Source organism: Coenobita brevimanus, chromosome 5, assembly GCF_032717465.1.
Source record: "Coenobita brevimanus isolate Jiangsu-jjx chromosome 5, ASM3271746v2, whole genome shotgun sequence".
NCBI classification, from domain to species: domain Eukaryota; kingdom Metazoa; phylum Arthropoda; class Malacostraca; order Decapoda; family Coenobitidae; genus Coenobita; species Coenobita brevimanus.
The window spans coordinates 44,155,657-44,167,716 of record NC_136958.1 but is presented as its reverse complement, the minus strand read 5'-3'; positions in this window follow the sequence as shown (position 1 = coordinate 44,167,716).

Below are 12,060 nucleotides of genomic sequence, written 5' to 3'. Positions count from 1 at the left end.
ATTAGCTCCTCATTTATCATTATCACCTCTACGTCATCCCACTCAATTCTTAGTCCAATCACCTCTAAGTCATCCCAATCAGCTCTCATTTTAATCCTCAACTGCTCACTGCGAATGTCTTCCACTGAACTCCCCCACTGTAGCACACTGCGTTCCAGTACACCTACTTCTTCATTACAGAACATGTTCCTGCTACGCTGTGCTAAACTACCATACACATTACTTGTACTACATTAAAGCTGTACTTTCAAGTAGACCTATATTTCTGCACTACACCACCTCCATCTCCACCACACCACACCACATCCTTCACCACCTGCCACAGTTCACTTCCGCTTTCTCTCCCACATCTCAAATTCTACTTGACAATGGGTCGTATTTTACAGTCGAATAAAAAGAATGATCGCCCATAAGAGATCCGATGATATCTTAAATGATCAATATAGCTGATTACCTCTTATCATCTAAGTGTGTGTATGTTAACAGTACAGGCTAGGAAATGTCCAGCAAGCGATATGCGTGACATCCTTAAGAAACAATGTAAAACTTGCGGTAAATCATCTGGGATTTTGCAGCAGCGATCCATGTGTTGTTCAGATTGTTTCGCGCGAAGTGTGCACAGAGACTTTCTTGATCGACTGTATATGGCATAGCAGGCTTCGTGGCACCTCATCCTCAGCGATTTGATTTGCATATCACACCTTACAACGCTTTCGTATGTTATTCACGGGTTTTTCATGTCGACACGGATTGCTTAAATGAATAATACTATGCAGACATAAGCTAGTATGGGAAGAAATGCCATGAAGTCTCCTAAGCTGACGAGAATACGCCCCTGCAACTGACCCATTTACGACTGCTTGGGTGAGGCATCCTGGACCGCTTTAAGCTGTGCCTCCACCTCCCTCTTGCGCTCCACCAGCCGCTTCAACTGCGCCTCTAGGTACGCCTTCTTCTGCTGGTTAGCGTCTTGGTGCTAAGGGGCGACAGGATGTATTTTAGAAAGGGTAAGATGGGATGCGCATTAGGAAGTGAGAATTACCTTTAAGTATAATTATTACGAGAGTTTTTACAAAACTACTACTACCACTCCTCCTCCTCCTCCTACTACTACTATTACTACTACTACTACTACTACTACTACTACCACTACCACACCACCACCACCACCACCACCATCTCTTTAACCATAATTACCACAACTAACCCTACCAAAGTCACCGCTGCTTTTACTACTCCTACTACTGCTATGACCATCACAACGACAACCCCCAACATACCACAATTACCACAACCAGAACCACCACCAACTACCACAACCACCACCCCTACCCCATCTCGTACCCACCTTAACAAGGACATTTCCCATCTGCCTCATCTTGCCACTCATAAGGTTATTCATGAGGACGCTGATCTCCTGCTGTTCCTCATCGGTCAGTTGGCTCCTTCCTCGCACCACCTACATACACAGAACACACATTATTTAGGTTGGATCTTGTTAGGTTAGGTTGGGCTATGCTGTGCTGTGCTAGGCTAGCTTAAGTTAGGTCAGACAAGGTAGGTTAGACTTCCTCTTTTGCACCACTTGTACAGAGAAAACAAGTTATTTAGGCAAAGTAAGGTAGGATGAGGTAAGGTAAAGTTATGTAGGTTAAGGCAGGTTAAGTTAGGTTCCTTTCCCCCACTACACGCACGCAGAAAGTATACATTAATATTTTTTGGTATTTATTCAAGTCAATTCGCATCCATTCAGATCGATTTACATCTTGTCGGGTCGTCTATTCAGGTTACTTCAGTTCCATTCAAAGACTTTAGGTCCAATGGGAACGTAAACAAACTTCCTAAATATGCCAATCTTCACTTGATAACTTAGTATGAAAAACAAAAACGCGGTCAACTAATCTACTAGTTTGCATGTGTTCCCTTTATCATTTTGTTCATAAGTATAAATTCATGAATATACTTACTCACTAAAATGAGGAAAAGAGGCTTCAGTGTGATAAGTTGAAGGGAATCACTAAACTAGCCTAATATACTGTCTAAACCTCGGGCCAATATTGTTCGTAGCTTTGAAAACGACTATTCACTTTCTCATTCGTCTTTCAATACAATTTTAATTAAATAAATTTTTCAGACATATATGCCCATATATCATACTAACATACCGTAGTTTTTCTGCAAAATATTTATAGGGATCAGATGAAGATTATATACACACGCCCCCATAAAGCTATGTTATCTTCCTGGAAACATCAGTACCTTCGAGTCCGGTAGGCAGCTTCGCCTTCGCAAGATTTCGGATTCATATATATTTTTTTTTAATAACCAATGGTCCGCACATTCTCTTCAGCGTCCCTGATGAAAAAATAATCTTATTGATAACTAAATGACGAGTGTCTCAAACATGCAGGGAGACTTCTAACATGTGATGAACGCTAACGGACCACATGTTTATGCATTCCAGTAACAGTTTTGCAGTATTTTACCTACTAAATCATATATAAAAAATTGGCATAGTAACCAGTGATTACAGTACTAATGAATCTATGTGCTGTTCATCACTAAATATCATGGAAGGAGTTTTAGAAAATATATGACTGTGCAAACCAGGAAGAGTTGACCGAGTTCCTAAATTACCCGGTGATCACTGGCAACTCCTGTGTTTGTAAAAGCTCCCACTGGCTCCATTCAGCCACTTCAGTTTTAATCAGTACCATTCAGGCTAGCTTTGAGCCATTTGGTTGGGTTTGGTCCGGGATTTTTTTTTTTTTTTTTTTTCCCAAACTTTTTAAATTTGAGTCACGGCCCATCACGTCTGGGGACCAATTCAGTCACCTTAGTTTGTCAATCAAACCCTTCAGCACGGCAGCGTACTTTTCTCTATTATTTGCTACTCTCACACGATTATCAGCTTGGGGAGGTCTCTCGTACTGAAGGGGTTTAGAATAGACTCCGTTTAACAATTTCATTTGCTGTACAATGATGGTTCTTGATCTCTATTCCTGCTGCTATCAAAATGATTTTATTCAGTTTAAAGAAAGGCCATTCGTGGCGAACTAGTTCAGAAATCAAATCAGGTCTAGTCAGTGTTGGGCTTTGTAACACATCTTCCTCGCCAGTTTACTAGCCCTCTTTGGTATGTTGATATATTCTTGTATGTAATTAATGCAATAAATGTTCACACAAAAAGAAATGACTAGCATTCACGTGAATATAAAGTTGCAATATGCAAAATAAATAGCAAAGGAGGAGGTGCTTTGTCTCTCTAACCGTGGCTGTCAAGTGCCCCAGTATGGCCACCCTCTGGGTTTATCTAGCCTTACCACAAATCAATGTTCCTGATGCAATAAATGTAACTGCACGGCTAGTGGATTAGCCATCGACAACTGTGGCAAGAGTTCGTGCCACAGCCCATCGTAAGTGGATGAATAAAGGTGAAACATTTCAATTATTTGCGTTGTCACTTCCGCTTGCGTAACAGGCAGTATAATAAAGTCGTAAATTTAAATACTTGAACCACATTTTGGCGGCAATCACAAATCAAAATCAAATTTTATAAATTCTGACAATATTGAATGTGAAGTGTCACCAGAACAGGTAATCAGTTGATAGCGTTTTCCCGTTTTATTTCACCATATCAAGCTGTTAACACCACCATCAATACAATTACATTAGACCAGCGTCCATTAAACTGTTTACTTCAACATGGGATGCTGTAAGTATCCCTTAAAACCAGTCAAAATAGCCTGCTTTTTTTTTTTTTTTTTTTTTTTTTTTCGAAAACGCAGCTTTGTTTCATTTTGACTATGAAGCCACAGCTAACTTGTACTCTGCGAACGAAAAGCCTCGATGGATTCCGTTCACACACACACACACACACACACACACACACACACACACACACCGTTACGGAGTGTCTTTTCACTGGGGGTCACTGAGAGACACCGAGGGACACCTGGAAAGCAAGGTGAGGTGAGGTTAGGTTAGGTGACTCGGAGAAAAAAGGCCGACCCGGTTAGGGGGTTCTCCGTGGCCCTCGGTGAAAAAAAAAAAAAAAAAAAAAATCCCCTGCAGTCAAAACGCTTTTTTTTTTTTTTTTTTAAGTGATGTATGTACTGTACGTGTCAAAAAAAAAACAAAAAAAAACGAACGTACAAGAGAAAAATAAAGTGGCTCTCTGTGGTCCTCGGCAAAAAGACCGACCCGCATTTATAATGCTATAATAAAAGATGCATTATACAATTATATAATCCATTACATAATGCTATAATCTTGCCCATATAGTAATAAATTTAGCATCACATGCTAAATTTAACACTACATGTACAAACCTTAAGGTTATAGCATAACTCTAAGGCAAACTGAACATACTTTAAACATAAATTGAAAATAGTTGAAATCGTGTTGGTTAACTGCAGGAGTTTAAATTTATTTTGAGCTGAGAGATAAGACTGGAATAATATGAACCATTTTAAAGTCTAACAGTTGCACTTTGAAATGTTTATTATAAACACGTGGGTAATGATTTTTTTTTTTCTTTTTTTAGTGTTAGACCGGAAACTATTCCTTTGCCAGTATAAGTTACAAGTACTGCAGAAGCTGGATAGACCTTTGAACTTGTACTATACTGTGCAGTTTTCACTGTTCTTTGTGTAACTGAGGATCTGTAAGTGATGAAAAATCTAGTTTAGTTATTTCTGAACACTGCGCTTATCTTACAAAAATGTCTGAAAATATAATTAGGCTGTTTTATCCTATGCTTGATAAGTTGGATAACGAATGAATCGTCGGAAAGAAGAGAGACTGGCATGCATAAAGTACTGCCAAAAACATGATCATATAACCTATTGTATATGCCAAATACTGAAGTTTATCTTCTCTCTATAAAGTAGTCAGTTATTTAAAGCAAGCACTGGTTTAGCAATATTTACCGTACTTTTAAAGGATTTTACACAAATTTCTGGGAATTGGAGCTGTACAGATAATGTAAACTGTACAATTAGTTACGGTGTAAATGATATAAAACTGAAGCGAAAACTGCTTTTGGTGAGGCTGTCTGTACTACTGGTTACCTGCGTAATTTCTGTTGTATACATTGGATTCAGAGCTGCTGCTGGACTCAGTCCCTGTGTGCTGCGAGTGGTATCCCGCAGCCTAGTGGCAAATATGACCTCCAAATATCAATCAGCTTTCAGCGGTATGGATCTGATCTCGCAAAAGAATGCAGTACCTTAAATCTAGAAAAATGGTTAAACGTGAAGAACTCCGATCCCAGTAGCTTTCTGAGTTGCAGTCGTTAATATAAAAGACTCTGCTGGCGAGCAGTCATGTCCTAACAAAGGCTCGTTACTGGGCACTGTTTCTCTTTCTTCGTTATCTTGTTTATTCTAAAGCCTTCGTTGCGTATTCTCTCAGATAAATGTAGACAGGCTTGGAATTCTCCGTCATTCTTGGTTCAGACCCCAGCTCATAACACCAAGTCCCCCAGTATTTTATTTCTTGTGGTTTTGTTGGTCAAGCATTTCATTAGGTTTGTTGCAGGAGTAAAGGCTAGATGTGATTTTAACTTTATTACTGAAAATAACTCGTTCTTCTCGACTGCTTCCTTTCCCATGGCTAAGTTATATTTTGGGATAATATTTAGCAAGGCCACAACTGGAATTCAGGTAGTCTTAAGTGTTTTCTGTTTATATCTCACAATTTGCAAACATTTTTCTTCTATGAAACTTCCTTCACAAATGGCTCATGGGAGTTTTAATGACCACCCAAAGGGGATTAATAACCCCATGGGGAGGGGGGGAGGAGTAAATCTGCGACAGAAGTATCAGAATAAATGTGTCAGCAAATAGTGAGATATAAACAGAGGTCACGTTAAAAGACCAGAATTCTTTCTGCGGCTTATGCTAAATATTTACCGTAATTAGTGTTACATTATCCACTAATCTTTAATTAAAATTCGCACCTCCCAAATTCCTGCATCATTTACTTTATTTCCTAACATTACTATTAACTGGACAGGTGGTGGCCACCATCATCCACTCACTTGATGTAGTGCTGCCTACGTCTTCCATAGCCTGTATCGTTCTTTTTCTGTGCCTGCCCTCTTCTCTTCCTATTTCCCCCATCTTTCCTGTCACTTCTTATTGCTTTTCTTTCCTTTATAGGTGGCTTTACATTGAGTGACAAGCCAAATGGTTTCCTGAAGCCAAGAAACCATTTACAACACTGGGTGGTAACCATATAACCAAACCATACGTGCTCCCTACGTGCCAACAAGTGGGTTGGTGGAGGGTTAGTGACCCTCCCCGTAAAACAAATAACTCAGTCAAATGGCCACCCTTTACGGAATTATGGCGTCTGGCAATAGATAGATAGTAAATCCTGTTTTTCACAATGTTTGCTGTATAAATCCATCGTGCGCGCTTAGGAGTACTAGCTTATGGACACGGTGATTTTACACTACTGAACTGAATAATCATTGGTGGAACAAGTAAGCAATGCGTATTTTGTGACTGGCTTGTGGGGTCTTCCTGCTGAAGCCACTATAACTTTAGAGAACTTTTTATTGCCGTTTTTCTGAGAAAATATCTTTCGGTAAATGTCATTCTAGAGTACTACACAAGAGAATCAGATCTCATATTTCCGTGCCATTCAGCGACCTCAAGTCCAGGAAAACTGAACTTTTCTGTGATAAAAAACGTTAAATAATTCATGGAAGTTTCCCTCACATAACTAACCAATTATTACTTATAATTATTCTAGCATGCAGGCATAATTATATCTTTGCAACCAAAACAAGTTATTATGAGTTTTGTTCCTAGTTCATTTCTTTGTCCTAAAAATTCTTTTATTACGATCTTCTAGTGTATATCCTATACAGTTTTGCTTGCCAGTTAGATACAATTGGTCATCATATTCTCAACAGATTGTGCCTGTATTGCTGGTTAGGTCCTGAGTATTTTCTTGCTTTACGCTCTCATTCGTGGGTTCTAGTCGTTGGCAGTGTAATTTTGCCTTATTACGCCAAGCTAGCACCGTAGTCACCATCCAGTTCATTCAGGAGCCTAGAGATATGAAACTTACAGATCACCAGGAAATGAAGCAAGTCTTACTACACAAGCATGCCCATCAGTAAATGGGGGAGGCACGGGAATCACATCAGTGGGAAGACCGAGAGGAATACAAGTGGCATGAGCTTGTAGTGCTCGAACAGTAGTGTATTATTTTATTTATTTATTTATTTTTTTTGTGTCCGACTCTGGGCATAGGCTTCACAGCCTGCTATCAAGGCCCAACAGTCCTCCTACATACCATACACCTCTACATGTCACCACTTCGGCGCTAACACCCACCGTCCATACTGAATACATGCTAGGGCTGTCTCATACAGGACTGGTGTATTGGTATTAGCGGGGGTATTTTTACGACATGTACAACGTAAAACCGAACAAAATCGTGATCTGGAAGTGCAGAAACTCGAGCATGAATCTCAGTCTTCAAATGTTGCAAGCTCAAATGACTCCACAAACTGTGATAGCGCTCCTCCCGCATCTGTCTTGGCAGACTCCTCTCAAGCTCCCTTCACACAGGGGAGGAGAGCACACTGAACCATTCAAAGTCAGATTTGAAGACATGATAGAGTTGTACCAGTTGGATTAATTAGTCAGATGTCTCCAATTTCTTAGCCGTTTGAACGCCATGTTCTTGACATTTTGCTTAGAATCCTCAGCAACAACCATACACTGAAATCCACAGTCTTCATAGTTTGTTGCCTTACAGCTGAAGACAGTAAGAATCAGTTCCTGAGGGCACGACCTAAAAAAACGGGAAACTGCCTCACAGTTCCTTGTTCGTATAAACGCCTACCTCAGCAAGTGGATGTAGAAAGATGAGACACCTTGCACTATAGACGGAATAACTGACCTCATATTACGTACTCAGGTCGAGAGACTTGACCTTCAGAGTTGATCACTCAATTAAAAATTTGCAAGGTGGTGACTACTGGACAAATCATGATGACTGACACATCCATTACCGATTGTATGTATCAGAATCGAAAACAACAATCAAAGAACAGGAAAAATACCGGCAAGAGTAAGAAGTCATCTCAGAATGATTTAAGGCATCAAGACTGGGCTTCTAAAAAGTGAAATGGTGAAGCTCATCTCTGTCAGACCCCATCACGATGACCATCAAGATGACCAAGTAATCTGACAAACCACTCATGACTTACAGTGGTAATGTGGACAATACGTGAAGCAGCGCGAATGACCCAGGTTATCTACACTTTTGCCTCTCGATTTCCACGACTTGTATGATTACCGTTGTTTATTACACTGAACCAATCCACACTTAGAACGATTAGGACTGGCCTAACCCTGGGACGCATAAATGTCCCACTCAAATACCCAATCAGTGGATGGTTCATAATGTTATGCTGTGCTGTGCTTACTGTACTGCTGGACTGGAATCTCCACTTGCAAGAAATAAACCGTATCTCATGCCGACTGAGCACAGATTGACAAGGGAGCTGGTATTAACACACACTCACACACACACACACACACACACACACACACACACACACACACACACACACACACACACACACACAATTACTGTAAAGATACAATTAAGTACAATTATTTAAGTACACACACACACACACACACACACACACACACACACACACACACACACACACACACACACACACAATTACTGTAAAGATACAATTAAGTACAATTAAGTACACACACACACACACACACACACACACACACACAATTACTGTAAAGATACAATTAAGTACAATTAAGTACACACACACACACACACACACACACACACAATTACTGTAAAGATACAATTAAGTACAATTAAGTACACACACACACACACACACACACACACACACACACACACACACACACACACACACACACATTACTGTAAATATACAATGAAGTACAATTTTTTTTTCTTAAATACCAGAACAGAGGAAGGAAAACAAATGAATAAAAAAAAACTAATCCATACACCAGATTACTGGTGTCCTCTGTTCATAAAATATCTGTAACAGTTAGACTTGAACAGCTGTTGGTTGATGTTTGGAGGGAAACAACTCCGGGGAAGCGAGTTCCAGAGAGATGCAGTTCGGGGAATGAAAGAATTCTGATAGGCAGAAGTTCTGCAATATGGCAGAGTGACATTTCAGTGACAAGCACTACCACACGCCCGTGTAGCACGAGGCAAGGCATGGAAAGGTGGCACAATGGACGCAACTTCGTCTGGGCATTTGCTATAAAAATAACTGTAAAATAATGCAAGGGAGGCAACATAACTTCTTACTTGTACGGGAGGTAGTTTATTAGTAATAGCAGGGTTATTAATAATTCTAACAGCTTTGTTCTGAATTTTGTCTAGTTGTTTTAATGCAACCTCTCCATATCCATTCCACAAGGGTGAGCAATGTTCAAGCTGAGAGCGCACATGACTCTTATAAATTATAGCTAACTGCTCGTCAGTGAAGAAGTTATGGACTCTGTACAATAATACAAGTTTCTTTGAGGCGGTTTTAGCAAGTGATCTGACATGAGAGGTCCAGCTGAGGGCATTGTTAAGTGAGACGCCAAGAATTTCAATACTTTTGGAGATGGGAATATTTGTATCACTGAAGGTACTATACGAATTTGGCAATACCTGTCTATTAGTAAATTGTATATATTTAGATTTACTAGCATTAAATGAGACAAGGTTGTTTTGTCCCCATTCACTGATCGTAGATAAGTCTTGATTTATGGAGATGGCTGTACTGAGTTGAGAGGTGGAGATATCAGACTTCGTAAATGGGTGTCTGAGTGTGAATGAACTATGAAGTGTTGAGTCATCTGCATATGAATGGATGGGATTGTGGGTGACATAAGAGATCATTAATATGAACCAGGAATAGGGCTGGTGCCAGAACTGATCCCTGCAGTATGCCGGCGTTAATTGAGTGGAAACTGGAATATATATCATCTACTTTTACTTATTTTTCTGTTGCTGAGATATGAGGAAATCAAAGGAACAAAAGACTTTAGTCCATAGTAAGGGAGTTTGGATAACAGGGAACAGTGCCATACTCTGTCGAAAGCTTTAGAAATATCAAAGGCTACTGCATGAGTTTCTCCATATATGTCGATTAATTGATGGATGGTATGAGTCAGGAGATTGGGTATGTCAATGGTGGATCTTTCTTGGCGAAAACCATATTGTCTATCACTAATTAATTTGTTGGATTCATGATGTTTAACTATGTGCTTATTAATTAAAGTTTCAAATACCTTGCAAAGAGAAGATGTGACAGCTATTGGTCTGTAATCAGAGGGGTCAGAGAAACTTCCTTTCTTTGGAACTGGATGGATATTGGCTTCTATCCATGAATTTGGGAATGAAGAAGTACGTAAGCATAGTCCGAATAATTTGGCAAGAACAGAGGCAAGTTCTGGGGAATGCTTTTTCAAAACAATTGGCGGAATTCTATCTGGGCCTGGAACTTTGTTGGTAGGTAAACTGTCTAGGATGGATTTCACGTATCTTGTCTGTATTTTAAGTGGAACAATTTCGGGAGAGTCAAGTTCTAGTACAGGGACGTTCTGGCTGGCCTCCTTCATGGTAGAATTTCTGGCAAACGTACTGGCAAAGATATCCGCTTTCCCATGCGGGTCATTTGTAATGTTGCCATCTGAAGATTTAGGTAAGTACACACACACACACACACACACACACACAATACCTGTGTGAAGGAAGCGACGGTTTGTTTGGCAGCACACGATACAGCGTCCTGCAAGGCAGTGCTCGTGGGTTCCTCGGACAGGGTGGTGAGGGCAGACAGCAGGGATCTCAGGGATTCGGGTAAGGTGACCTCCTTCAACCCACACTCCACTGGGGTCACAGACAAACCAGGAATAAATATGACATTAGGGTCTGTAGTCTTAGTCACTTTGGAGATTTTGTGACAAGTTTCTTTACAATTTACTTCTCATCTTACACCTTAATAATCTTCGTGTATGTTACTGATGAAAACTAATTCCATATTATAATGGCACACAGTAAATAAGATACAACAGAATATCTAGGTGCCATATGTAACACAAATCAAAGGAAAATGTGCTATAATCTCCCATTTCAGCGAGATTTTGGCCATACAACTGAAGACTTCCGCACTGAGAAGTGTCAATCTTCTATACCCCCTCAACAATATCAGCTCAGTCTGAAGTGTGCATTCCAGAATCTTGCATAACTTTAAAAAATTCGGCGGTTCCTTATAGGTCGGAGCTCATGCTTATGCGTCATTAGAGGCCATATACGGTATGACGCAACCTTTGTCTCGTACTGTGGTGGTAATGAATACTTCTAGACCACATGGGCACTATTTGGCTACAGCATGCTTCGACAGGCCATATTAAGGTGTCAAACTCATCACTACGTGTAAACAAGGCAACTTAGTCTTTTAGTTTATGTGTAGAATGATGGATGCCAAAAAACAGGCATACCATATATATAAAACTACACAAAATAATGATGATAAATTACAGTACGAAAACCTACACCGCATATCGAAAAGACTTATTAAACAAAGCAAAAGAGCACTGGAGATCCACATTGCTAATACGTGCAAACCAAATCCTAAAGAATTTTACTGTTACTTTAGAAAGAAAAACGCTATGACTACATCAATAGGTCCTCTAGAAACGAACAATGGCAAACACACAGAAAATGAGGTTGAAATGGCAAACATTCTTAACGATTACTTTGCGTCTGTTTTTAAAGTTGAAAACACCACCAGAATCCTACTGTTACCCACAAACCTAGCAAATAGCACAGTCCTTAGTAACTATGCTATCCATAATAACTATAATTATTCTTTCAGCCATAAATAGTACGAACATAAACAAAACCCCTGTCCCCGATACAGTATCACCGAGAATTCTCAAAGAAGCAAAAAATGAGTTACTGCTGCCACTCTCTGTCTTTTTCAATAAATCGTTAAGTACTGGGAAAGTTCCATGCGAATGG